Genomic DNA, 14085 nt, shown 5'->3' with positions numbered 1-14085 from the left:
GCGATACGATCCGATATGAAGGTCCATCGTGCTGACTCATAAGATACGTATCCATGACCATGGGTATCCATGGATACGCCCTACACCCGGAGTATCGTATAATACCTTAATCCTTTGGCCACTAAAATACCCGATAATGGTAGTTTGATCCTTGTGACAATATTTGAAAGTTTGTAGGAACGGAGTCGGCATTTTAGCCATAGCCGACCAGCGGTCGGGTTGAGCGGAGGCCGGAGAGAAAAACTGTAGCACATCTGCACTAAGAGCTTTACTACTTACAAATTTCTCTCCGCACCAACAGGGGTTCGGTCGTTCATCCGAGTTGCGGCTTTAGAGGTGACCGCTTCGCCGCTCAAGTGTAGTTCGGATCGAGAGACTGGTAATCTGTTCTTACATCCGTCTCCCTCTTTTTTCCTTTTAAGATCAACTGTCATTTTGATCGTTTCATTTCTCAGTGCTTGCAAATTTTCTATGGTTAGTCTCTTTCATTTGCTTTGTTTCTTTAATCTCCTTACTGCTTTTCCTTACCTTATTAATGTTTCATCTTTTTTAAATTCATATTCTTTTAAGTTGCAAGGAAGGTGGTGCATTATTTTATGTGGAGACAGAGAATATTATAGGTTTTGCCTGATATCTCTCTTCTACGTTGAGATTCTCCCGCGAGTGTTTTGGGAGGAGAATATTATCGGTTATAGGTAGAGAATATTATGGTGCGGGTTTCTTATGGCGTGTTTCAATATTCTTCATGCTACTCTTAAAATAGATTTATATTCTTGGTTCTCGATCATTGATGTCACAGGGCGAGGTTTGAAAACGATCTTTCCCAATTGAAATAGCAGACACATCCATTCTCAGATTATTCCTTAACATTATATGTGCGGCAATCGAAGTTAATGATTCCAAAAATCTTATATTTCCCTGTTAAAAGTTCCATGTCCAAAAGTCTGGTATCTTCTTTGTAAAAGATAATTTCACCTATGTTAGAATGCTTGAGCTCCATGTTTCTTATTGTGATCCAGTTGGAAAAATTCCAAATATTATTCAGAAGAAGAGGCTAATACATAAGAATCAAGTCATTATTCCATGTTGCATTTACCACTTTTTGAGATCAACTATTGCATCAATATTTGCTTGGGAGGGTGTATTTCCACTCTGCTATAAGTATCTTAAAGTATTTCTAATTGTAGTCTGTTTACCAAGATTAGATTAGTTGGAGAAGTAGAGTAGGTGCTGGCTACACTTAAGGGTTTTTTTCCACAATCTACTGTCAAGGTGAATTTTTTTCTAACCTGGATGGCTTTTTTCACAAACCTGCCACTGCCTTCTTCTCTTTCACTAGGAGACATAAGTTGCCAAGGCTTATATATTTCTTATATTTTTATATTTTAAGTCTATAATATAAAGATAAGCATGATATACCAAATCATTATTTTTGTTTCTTTCATAAGATAATAAATTTTTTATTAGTTTCTTATTTTGTTAGGGTTTTTGGTAGATATTCGAAGACCTTGAAGAAGAAACGAGTTTGACATCTATCTTTGCTAGGGGTTCTACGTCTCTGTAGAAGGGAAATGAACCAATTGCAGAATTGCAGAAGGTATGCTCTTCTTCTTCTTCTTAAAAAAAGGTGTCCACCCATTCTTTTTCTTTTTTTGGAAGAAAAAATTTTCTTCATCCTTTTTTTAAAGCTGAAACACTTCTCCATTATTTCTGAGATTTTTCTTTCACGTTTTCTTTCTTCTAAGACAAAAATAGGGGCTCTATCCTTCTTTTACTTCCATTTCAATGGAAAAAATAGGGGCGCATCCCCTTTTTGTTCTATTCTTTTTTTTTCTCTTGACACTAAGTGATGCTTTCAAAAAAGAGGGGAAGAATACTGTGGAGATGTACAAGGGAAGCCGTGTGTTGGACAATTTGGGAGGAGAGGAATCAAACGTTTTTCCATGAAAAATCAAGTATAGAAGATGCCATCCAAGCTATCACCATCAAGGTAGTCCATTGGGTAAAGTCTTTGGATATTTTCAGAGATGTTCCTGGCATTGAGGTGATGAGGAAGTGGAGGGGAGTGGCTGGATATTTTCAGAGATGTTCTTGGCATTGAGGTGATGAGAAAGTGGAGAGAAGTGACTGATTCTGCTCCAGCTAAGGAGGTGGTTAGGCCACTGTGGTCCCCGCTCTCTAATGGTTTCATTGAGGAAATTGAAAAATTTCAAAGAAATCTTTTGTGGGATAATAATAGTGGTAAAAAATCCTTTCATCTAATGAATTGGAAAAGAGTGTGTATCCCTAAAAGATGGGGAGGTCTTGGGTTAAGAAACCTCAAATGGTTTAATGAAGCAAGTCTTGCAAAGCTATGATGGAAGATAATTATTGAGGAGGATAATCTGTGGGTTAAAATTGTGAGAGGAAAATACTTAAGGAAAGAAAATCTTTGGGAAGCCATGAAAAGGAAGGGTGTTTCTTTGGTTTGGAGGGGTATTTTGGAGGCCAGAGAGCTCCTGAGAATGGGCCTTAAGTGGGTTTTTGGAAATGGGGCTGCTATTATATTCTAGACGGATAATTGGGTTTGTAAATGCCCCTTGATTGATTCTTTCGACCCTTTGCAGGAAATTCAAGAAAATGCTCTAGTAAGCGATTTCATTGATAGAGAGAGAGAGAGAGAGAGAGAGAGAGGAATTTGGAAAGAAAATGAGATTTGGACATTGGTTCCTATTGATATTTGGAATAAAATTAAATCAACATTTACCCTAAAGGTAATAAGGAAGATAATCTAGTTTGGAGCCTTAATCCAAAGGGGATTTTCAACTTAAAGTGACTTATAATCTCAGGTGTGGGACTGTCTGTAGTTGAGTGACTCAACTGAATTGGAATTCAATAGTATGGAGATTAAATAGTATTCCAAAATTAAAAATTTTCTTATATTTTCTACTAAAGTGTAGACTTCCATCGAAGTACCTCCTAAGAAGGAGGGGGGTTGATATTAATGGAGATTGCAACAGATGTGGATCCCCAGAGGACCACATCCACATCTTCTTTAAGTGTCCATCTTCTAAGCAAGTTTGGGAGATTTCAGGTATTAACATTGACTTCCTAAATGGAATAGTATGGATGTTTTGAAGTGATGGAAAGCTGTGCACGAAAATGATGTGATTGAAGGAAACCGTCTTAAGGAGAAATATGCTTGTATCCTTTGGCATATATGGAAGAACAAAAACCAAAAGACTTTCAATGATAAGAGGACTCCCCTCAAATTATTCTTGAGAAAGCATTTAAGGCTTTCGATGAATTCAGTTTGCTTAATGTAGTGGAGGCATGGGCGGCTTGGGAAGCTCACAAGTAGACCTATTCATGGGCTGGGTAGCCCGACAGGCTAGCCCTGCCAAGCCCGTTATTAAGTTGGGCTTGGTCATAATTTTAGGTCCTTGGGGTTGGGCTTTCTCGAAAAAGCCTGACCTGAGCCCGAGCCCAACTTGATACTATATATTAAATAATAAAAATATATTTTATTTAATAAAAATATATATACAATATTATTTCTTTGTTGTTCTCCTTTTTTCTAAGTAATAGTGAGATGTTTATTATTTTTGAGTTTTGAAGGTTTTTAATATAAATAAAACACTTTTTTATTGAATAAAAAAAGAAAAAAATTTCTATTTTCAAATTTATGGCCGTGCTTGGGCCCAGGATTCAAGCTTTATATGAGGGCTGGGCTCTGGCTCAAGACTTAGGCCCGATAGTCGGGCTAGGCTCGGGCCCCGGCCTGAGTACATTTTGTTGATACATATACAAAGCCCAACCCAAACCCAAGACAACCCGGCCCATGAACAGGTCTACTCACAACTTGGCCACAAATTTCAACGAATACCAGATTATTATTGAAGGGGGTTCGAATCTTGTCATTAGATGTCTCAAGGGCCTGACTCCTCCTCCTTGGAACCTTAGAAGCATTGTCTTGGACTGTCTGCAGATGAAGGAGCATATGGAAGATAGAGTTTGATACAAGCATGTGTACCATGAAGCGAATCAAGCAGCGGACTGGACTGCAAATAGGGCACACTTTGTTTATGGTGGTGTCGTTGCTTCTGATCCTGTTTGTCTTCTTGGGGACTTAGATTTTATTTGTTGTAGTGACTTTGTGGGGTGTGCTACCCCCGTGTTGTGTAGCGCTTTTGTTTTCTATCAAAAAAAAAAAAAAACTTAGAAGGTAGCAGTGAAGGTAATCAGGTCCTTCTTGCATTGGAGGAGTTTTCAAAATGAAGAAGGAAACATCATTGCACTCTTCTTAGACCAAATTGGTGGAGGGGATTCCTTGAGAGCTGAAACTGTGGTTGTTATGGAAGGGATCCAAAAGGCTAAAGAGCTGAATATCAGGAAGTTGGTAATAGAAGGTGATTTGAAGCTTGTAATTAGTTGGCTTCAAAAAAAAGGAGGAAGAGGGATGGTGGTGCTACATCCATGAGAAGAAAAAAGCTGTTAAATTGCTGCAAGGGGTAGAGGTGTCTTGTAATTGGGTCAAAAGAGATGCAAATGCTGTTGCCAATACACTGCTAATTACAAGGGGTGGGAAGAAATGAGTTATGTTGAGCTGTACTGTAATCTTTCTTTTGGGGAGGGCTAAGAGTGTTTATCCCTCCCCCTTCTTTGTACTAAATTTCTTGTTTTAACAAAATTGGTTCTGTTATTGATAAAAAAAATGGGACATTAATCGATGCTTAGGAAACTAAGTGCTCCCCTGTCACCTACGTTTGCCTTGGTGCCTTGAAAACTATGCTGAGAGAAGGGAATTTTTCCAATCCACTGCCAAGGTGGCAAGGAGGCAAGGCACCATCACTGCTGGTTAAGAAATCTAAGGAGGATAGATGGAATTTAAGAGTTCTGTTACTTTGTTCATTTCTTTTTTCTTTTTCATTTTTTAATTCTTTGGTTTCTGGTAATCTAATTCAATATCACAACCATAAGTCTCCTCTACTTCCTCTTACATTTCTATTGTTGTTGCTTAATTCTACTATTTATGAATAGTAGCAAGTAGTATTTTCATTTTAAGTCTGAATTTCCATTTGATTGTGATTCACTTTTGTGAACGTTCAAGTTCTTTGCTTATTATTAGTTCATGAATTGGATAGCTTGGGGACCATATTGAAGTGCTTTGACCACTCAACCATTCTAGTCTACTTCAGGGTCTAAAATTTACTAAGCAGTTTGGGTTTCTTAACTTGGAGGTGGAAGGGGATTCACAAGTAGTTATCTCATGGACAAAGAATAATACCTAAATCCCATGGATTTATAGGTATACAGTCTGTGAAATAGAATCCTTAGCAAGGGAGATGAATGCTACTTTTAGATGGGTGAGAAGAACAACAAATGGGATGGCGGACACATTGGCTAAACAAGGGACTACAAGATAAATTTTCTTTAGGAAAAAATCTAAAGTCTTTTCTGGTGGAGAATTTTCCACCTTGATGTAATTCCTTCAATTTGAAGTTTAAGAAAATTTATCCTTACTAATAAAAAAAGAACCTTTGTTGTCATTATTGAAGAAGATAACAGATTTCAAGCAAGTTTGCTGCATGGAGAGAGGGTTTCTTACACAAGTCAATGATGTGGCGTTATTGGCTAACCTGACAAATGATGGGGATTGGTGTGGGAGCAAGTACGTGATGATGACCCTCTGTTACCTACAGAAAGCAAAGTGGTTAGAATTGTTTCAGCACTAATGAAGTTCAAATTTCAAAGTCTGATATTGTAAGGGAAGTGGTTCATTATGGTGATTGAATAGAAAGCTTGGTTTTGGAATTTTTAAATGAGATTCAAATTAGGAAATTGACCTGATTCCTGATGGACAATGGAGATTAGTGTGAGAAGCCAGTAGGAGATTATGGCCCTCCATTACCTGTAGAAGGAAAAGTGGTTAGTGCTTTTTTGACCAATGTTTAACACCTGATCTAGTGGTCAACCTGGTTTTCTTTTTGGGTGGCAGTTCATTGGTTTTATAGTATGGGTTGAATGGGTAATTGGTTTTATATAGCATGGGTCGAATGGGTCATTGGTTTTATAGTATTGTATTTTCAAAGTCACTTTAATTAATAAAAGGTTTCTGATTTACTGATTAAAAAAAAGGTCTATTAGTCAAAACAACAATAGCCCCTAAATTGATGTTAAAAAACTAACAACCATTGGATTAGAATATTATCTTAAGTTTTCATTTATAATCTTTAGAGAGAGATTGAAGAAAGACAAGGGACTTGTAGTTACCGTTGCTGTTGTCGCTACTACTGTTGCTGCCATTAGCTTCTTTGGTCTCTCTCTCTCTCTCTCTATGTTGTCAGTCTTGGAATCATTACCACAGACACTCTTTCCCATCCTTCTCTCCCATTCAAAGGGGATAATAGAGATGCCAGACAGGATGAATATAAATAGAAAATATATACAAAAAGGTAGTCAAGTAAAATATATAATTATTCAAAGAATAAAAATACTATAATTTATAGCCTTTGAAAATGAAAATAAAAATCACTAAATTGAATATTGATTTTGCAGTGGTCAAATTGATAATTCTCTTGCTTGATCACTAGGTTATTGGTTGAGTCAATGATTAGTCATGTTTTAGTAGGTTAGGGGTTAACTTGAGCCAGAATTATGACCGGGTGATGGGTTGAATGATTTGACTAGCCAAGTCAATGATTGGTTGAAGTCATAGGACACCAAGGAAAGTCAAATTTCAAAGGTGATATTGGAAGGTAAATTATTTATCATGCTGACAAGATAAAAAGATTGGTATGGTGTAAATGAGATGCAAATTAGGGAGGAGGGTGAGGGGGTTTTAGAAAATTCTAGCCATTGGTTGTCAGATGGAGTAAAATGGTTCTTGGAGGACAACACATAGAAGGTAATGAGGCAGCAAAAGAACCAAGTGGCTATGAATCAATCGTCAGTACAACCGAAGAAGATCACCTGTTGGTTGAGCTGAGCTGCATCAGACCAAATAAGAGCATGCAAATCAGAGAAGAGAGTTGGATAGTGCTCCACCTCAAAGTAAGTCTGGGAGGCTAGTGTTTGAAAGAAAAGGGAAAGGGATCCTTATCAACTGGGCACAAACAAATGGCACATAAATCAGTGTATGTTGGTATGGAGTTGCACTCTGTAATTTCCCATCCAATCCTCTATGGCCCGACTGTTTCTTTGCAAAACAAAGACTGTAAACTAAATGTTCAATATCATTTTTTTTTTGCATAATTTAGTCTATATTTTTAAATTTATGAGATTGCATCAATATCTTAAATTTAGAACTTTCTTTATTAACTAGTCAGCGCCCAGGTTCAAAGTATTGATATAGTCTGATACGCCCGATTTTGTAACAGCATGCATTATATTTTTTTAGTTTTTTTTTTCAAACCTATTCAGGGAGGTCGTATAAGGCCTGTTTACCCCCTGAAATAGGGTTTACCCCCAAACACCAAGGATTTTGCGTATCAGTTACCTACCAATACGATATGTATTGGCTGATACATTGTGAAATTTTAATCCTTGGTTAGTGCCTAGGCACTAATTAGTCATCACATTGACTAGAAAGGAAAAAACAACTAGTCATTGCTTTAGTGCACTTGTAACAACATTTTAGAGTGAATCAGGTGGGAGAAATTTGAAAATCTTACAGTTTGCATATGATATTATATTTTTTCCTGGAAGCATCTAGACAACAGATACTTTATCTCATTGGGTACTGTGATGGTTTGAAGTGGTCTCAAGGTTAAATATTAACCTAAACAAGAGTACCATTATTCTGGTGAGGAGAGTGGAAAATGTAGACAAGGATCAGAAAGAAAACTTGCTTATTGGAAGGCAAGGTCTCTTTCAAAATAAGAGAGTTATGCTGATAAAGAGTACTTTGGAAAACCTTCCATCATATTATTTCCTTTTGTTCTTCATCCATACAAAAGTTTCTAGAAAACTGGAACAAATCCAAAGGAATTTCTTGTGGGAAGGATGGAAGGGTACCAGAAAAATCCATCATCATCATCATCATCATCATCTAAGCCTTGTCCCATCAATATGGGGTTCATGAATCCTATTTTCCCATTCCTTTCATCTAGTAAATTAAGATGCAGTATGTAAGCCAAAAAGCAGGGGAGGTTGTGCATAGGAAGTCTGAAACACTTTAATGTCCTCTGTAAATGGTTTTAGTGATTTTGTGTTGAGTAAAACAATATCTGGAGATATTTGATAGAAATAAAGCTTGAATTGAGAAATAGAGGTTGGGATCCAAATAAGGTGCTGCCTTCTTTTGGACTTTTGGATGCTCAGTTTGGAAGGTGACTGAATAGCCTTTTTAGTTCTTTAACTCAAGTTTTTCCTTTAAGATTGGGATTGGTTCCAGGTTAAGGTTTTGGTAGGATGCCTGATTGATTAGAGGCCCTGGAGAGACCTTTTCCAAAGCTCTACATTATGACTGAAGACAAGGAGACAAGGGTTAGACAATGCTATGAGATAGTAAATGATAAGGCAATCTGGACCCTGCAATTCTCTAGAAATTTGTTTGATTGGGGAATTGGATGAGGTGGTGGCATTATTGTTGTTGTTGTTGTTGTTATTTGATGGGTGAGAAGGTGGCAATATTTTCAAAGATTTCAATGTTGCAGTCCAAGGGTTTTGGAAGTTGACAGTAGATGTTGGAAAAGGGAGAAGTTAGGAGAATTCACTATTAAATATGGGGTGCTCAGACTACAAATTGTGGTATCAATTCCTTTCTGGCAAGGATTGTATGGCACTCAAAGGGTCTCGTGGATTGCTTTTCTGCTATGGACAGCAGCTCTTAATAAATGTCCTACAAAAGAAAACCTCATGAAAAGAGGTATTGGTATTTTCCTGTGGCCTGTGGGTTGTATGTTAAGCAACTCATCATTGTAGTCCACAGATTATCTCTTCGTTCATTGCTTCTTAAGCTCCATGCTTTAGTCCTTTTTTCACTGATTTCTTTTGATGGATAAAGATACTAATTCATTAGATAAATGAGATAAACCTGTCCTGATACAAAACTTTGAGGAATCAAGATGGACAGATTTCATACCACACCCTCGCAAAACGAGATGTTTTTAAAGTTATGAACTACAATATGAGCAGCAGCTCTATTCCTTTCCTAGAAACATAAAACAAAGCTAATATATTTTGAAAAAGAAACATTAGAATTTATACCATCCGCTAACCAGCATCCCCAAAATAAACCATTAGGTTTCCCATTCAAGGCAGATATATGAGAGTCCTGACTCTTCTATTATGTTTTCTAGACACTTTTGCAAAGTCCACTGCTTTGGGGATTGCCCGCAGAGGGAAGTTTCTTTTTGCAAAAAGTTTATTTGGAAAGTTCTAATGTAATCAATGAAGAAGTTAATTTTCCACAGTTTCTCACTGTACAGAAGTGTTTGGGGTTGGAAGCCCCTGTAACTTTTTGATACTTCACCTTTTATAAAAAATTCTATATTGCTTAGAAGTATGTATTTTTGTCACAACCTCTTGTTTCTGGGTATAATTTTATAACTCTAGTTGCACATACCCTCTCTATTTTGCCTCGACTTTCTGATTGAAATTTTATGCAATTGCTAGGTATCTCCTTGGAAACTTTGGACTTGTGACAGAATTTTACCATGCAATCCAGTGGATCCTCTTCCATGGAGGTTGAGAAGGTTTCAGAACCAAATGTTGCATCTGGAATTTTTCCGGTCAAACCAAAATTTGAGCCATTGAAGGCTCATGAAATATCTGAAGGACGAGTTCAATTTCGTAAGATTTCTGTTCCCCCACATCGGTTCACACCCCTCAAGAATGGCATGGATGGAAATCTACACTCCAATCTATGAACAGATGAAAATTGACATACGCATGAATCTCAAGACTCGCAAGGTTGAGTTGAAGACAAGATCGGACACACCTGATATAAGCAACTTACAGAAATGTGCCGATTTTGTTCATGCCTTCATGCTTGGTTTTGAAGTCAATGATGCGCTTGCATTACTGCGTGTGGATGAGCTCTATGTGGATTCTTTTGAGATCAAGGATGTTAAGACATTGCATGGTGAACACTTGTCTCGTGCAATTGGTAGGCTGTCTGGTAAAGGGGGTAAGACAAAGTTCACAATTGAGAACGCTACAACCACACGTATTGTGATAGCTGATACTAAGATTCACATACTAGGATCTTTCTCAAATATCAAGGTTGCTAGGGAATCTCTTTGTAGCCTTATTTTAGGGTCCCCAGCAGGTAAGGTCTATTCAAAACTTAGAGCAGTTTCTGCTCGACTCTTAGAGAGGTATTGATGCTTCAAAATTTTGTTCTTATTTTTGGCTTGTTTGGTTGCTTCATTATTATATTAAAAATATACAGTATATGCGGCTAAATGTTGTGATGCACAAGTAGTCATTTCATCGAGTGAGAGATGTACTCAACCATTTATTTGGAATTCTTGCTTCTAGTGAATTGTTCTTGTTGATCTTCCCCGAACGAGTTAACTTTGGCTGTTGGGGGCCAACATCCTATGCTGTTGAGAGCGTTTTTAGGCTGGACACGTTCACCAATTCACGCTCATGTCTATGTTTATGGTTAAAATGCAATTACTATTTTACCCCACTCTGGTAACGTGGTATACCCAAAAATGTTCTCAACAGCAGAGGCTGTTGACCCCAACAGCCAAAGTTTTTCCATTTTGAACAGACCGGTTTGGGTGGGTTGGATCTATTGAAAGCTGAATCTTTTATTCGAAAAACAAGGCTCCATTTGGATTTGGGGTCATGTTCAAAGTATTGGTGTCAGGTAAGGTAAGAAATGGACATATATTTGATATGCTTTGCATATGCATGGATACAATGGAAATATGTACATAAGCATTGAAACATTCTGTTTTGGTTTGATAGAAAATAAGAAAAATAGGAAGTTTGGAAGGCTCCATTTGGGAAGACTGCAAATGTCAGTTCGGTGTATATTTGCACTCTTGATCAGTTTTGCTAGTGTTTGGTAAGAGTGCAGTTTTGAAAATCACAGCAAACACAGATTTTAAGACGTGTTTAATGAGAACAAAATAGACTTTGTACTCAAAGTTAATCAATGTTAAAAAGAAATATTTCAATCTCAGGATTTGTGTTTGTACATATCACAACTAAAAATTATTTGGCAAGAGTACAAAATTATCATTTCAAAACTAAACCAGCTTGGCATTTTCACACATTAATGATCTTTGTATTTGCATTCTTTCCAAACCGAGCCTTTCACAAATTTAGCAAGCAACTCAACAACCTTTAACACTGTTTCATTCTCAAACCAAATATCGCCCAAGAATACTCACAGTCCCATACATACATTAATTATATCAAATATAAGGTTGAACAAGGTACAAATACAAGGAAAACATACTACATTAGTTTAAATTGTGAAATTTAAATTTCACCAATAATGCATTAATCATTTGTCCAAGAGACAAATTACCATATATATAAATCATTAATTGTTATTTGTATATGTTAAATGGATTAACGGTTTTGACAATCCTTGTATTATTCGAAAAAAGGCAACTTGCCTTAAAGTTAAAAAAGGCCAACCGTAAACAGATAGCGTCCGGTGTTAGTGATGTCGTTCACAATTCATTAAATAATGAATAAAATAATAAAAAATGTTGATGTGGCACTGTTAAACTCAAAAAAAAAAAAATTGAAAATTTGCAAGTGGGTCTCACTAAATAAAATAAAAACCTATTTAATGCATAATCATAAATGTTGAAAATAATATATAAGTGTGCTCCAATTGAAATTTCCCCTTTCAAGAAAAAAATAATAAATAGGCCCCACTTGAAATTATAGGTAAGTCCCAATTGCAAAAATAATGAACAGAATTTCTCTTGGTAACCCCTTTTTGCTTCCCTTGCCCTCTTCTCTGATTGGAGTTGGAGGTGAGGTTGCTTTGTTCCTCTTTCTACTTCGATGAAGGTGGCGGCAAATGGTTTTGTTCTGCCATGTTTTAATGGGCAACTCTGTATTGTGCAGTTTCCGTTATCATATGAAGCAGCTAGGCAGTTACAATCCCCAACACAAGTAGCCTTACAGTCTTCTTCTATTTGATACAAAAGTTGGCGGTATACCATTCTCCCATACTGTATTCTCCACTGTAAGCATGGCATAATTGATATTGATCTGCCTGTTTTTGCAAATTTCTGGGGTAAAAGTGATGTTGCAACCCAAACTTGGCTGACCCTGATCAATGAAATCAAAACCAGGAAGACAAGTGCAATTAGTTTGTTGACCCATGACGGTACAGTACTAATTTGGGCCACACAGATCCTTAGGGTCGCAATTATCCTTAGGGCTGCGTTTGGAATTGGTGTCAAAAGTCATTGGAGTAAAAGTATACTGATGACGTTTTACACTGAATCATGATTTAATGATCGTTGCATTTTTGAAAAGTGTAATGTGATTGGTGTAAAGTTTTACATCGATTTTATTGATAAAGTATTTACGTTGATAATCGATGTAAAACTTTACATTTGATGAGGTTTTACACTGATTCATGAACTTAAACTCCACTTCATCCAAACACACGCAAAACTGAACCAGAATAGAATTTTACATCAATCATGATTACACTTTTTCAAATGCTGATATAATCAAACTGATGTAAACTTTTACATCCGTTCTTGATTGTGGTTGTCCAATTGCCATTCTACTCCAATGAATAGAGTCGAAAGATGCTGTCAACATCGATTGTTAAGAGATAAACGATTGCGTTGTTGGAGTTGGTAGCAGATCCGTCTACATACAGAGTCTTCACAGTTTCGTTCCTCTCGTTGAGCAAATAGTTTTCCATTGTCAAGATTCAAACTGTCGTATTTTTCGGTGCCATATGTATCAGAAAACCCACCCCATGAATTTGATAAAAAGTTAAAAACCACTTGATTGGTTAAAGCCTTTTTCTGGTAACATGTCTTTTGGGCAACATAAATTTTATATACATATATAATTTAAGAGTTCAACCATTTATTTTAAATTCAGATATCAATCAATCATGACAAATCCTGTTCACATATCACAACTTGTACTTTCACCTTTAACATACAAGATAGATGTATTTACTATCACTTTCAACTCATAAAAATCCAAGAATTTTGAATGTAGAAGGTCATATATATATTATTGAATGTAGAAGATCATAAAAATCCAAGAATAAAAAATATATCATATTATTGTTAGGTTCTGATTTAGATGTGATGGTGGGGAGACTATTAATTATCACAAATCTTCCATTTTCTTCTCCCAAAAGATTCCCCTTCTTAGAAAGATTATTAGCTAGATGGCGCCACCACCCCCATACCAACCATTTTGACTCTGATCTCGATCGGTCTTCATAGAATGGATTATGTCTGTGCTTCCTCCTATATATTTTTCTTATCTTCAAAAATTACTAACAAACTTTGAAAAGGTGTAACACAGCCAATTTATCCCTAAGTGGGCATCATACGAGCTTTATTTCAGTGTCCTCAATGGGTGATACCATCTTAAACCATTCAAGCTTTTTATCAATAAATCAATCTGTGCTTTTCCATGGGGTACCAAACCATAGCCTAATACTCGTCGATGGTGTGTGATGTGTGAAATTATAATGCCTGGTTGCTACGAGCGCTTAATGCAGGTTAACGGCCAATCATGTGTGCACAATATACCTTGTTGGATTTTAATCTCATAAGAGATTAAATTCAATGGGTTTGATTGGTCAATTACATGAGAAATTGCACCTTCACACTTGGTTGAAAAAATCAGTTTTTTTCTTACAAAAACCCAGTTTTGAATTTGTCCCACATTGGAAAATTATAAGGTTTGTTTTCAGTATTTCAATAGGAGCTGATTTACACTCCTTAAAATTAGTAGAGAGTATGGGGATTCGATACCACGCAATGCGTGCGCGCGCGTGTGTGTGGCGCAATGAGGCGCTTTAGAGGCGCACTTTGCTCACACCCGCGTGGCTCGCAATGGACGACTCTGGTTTTGGTGTGTTGATGACCGCTGATCACTGTTGATGAGATCAACGGTCACGATTCGATCAGGTGTGATCAA

General features: G+C 36.8%; 1 pseudogene across 1 annotated transcript; it reads left to right on the top strand.

Moving 5' to 3' along the window:
• Positions 1-241: 241 nt before the first annotated feature.
• LOC148873173 (uncharacterized) lies at positions 242-10389 on the top strand (annotated as a pseudogene). The gene is made up of 3 exons (XR_016094858.1): positions 242-379; positions 1484-1597; positions 9598-10389. The product of XR_016094858.1 is annotated as an uncharacterized LOC148873173 (transcript).
• The last annotated feature ends 3696 nt before the right edge of the window (positions 10390-14085 follow it).

This window comes from Nelumbo lutea, chromosome 1 (assembly GCF_056320005.1).
Source record: "Nelumbo lutea isolate HS-2025 chromosome 1, American lotus-T2T, whole genome shotgun sequence".
NCBI classification, from domain to species: Eukaryota; Viridiplantae; Streptophyta; class Magnoliopsida; order Proteales; family Nelumbonaceae; genus Nelumbo; species Nelumbo lutea.
This window is presented reverse-complemented; position numbering and strand designations above follow the sequence as displayed.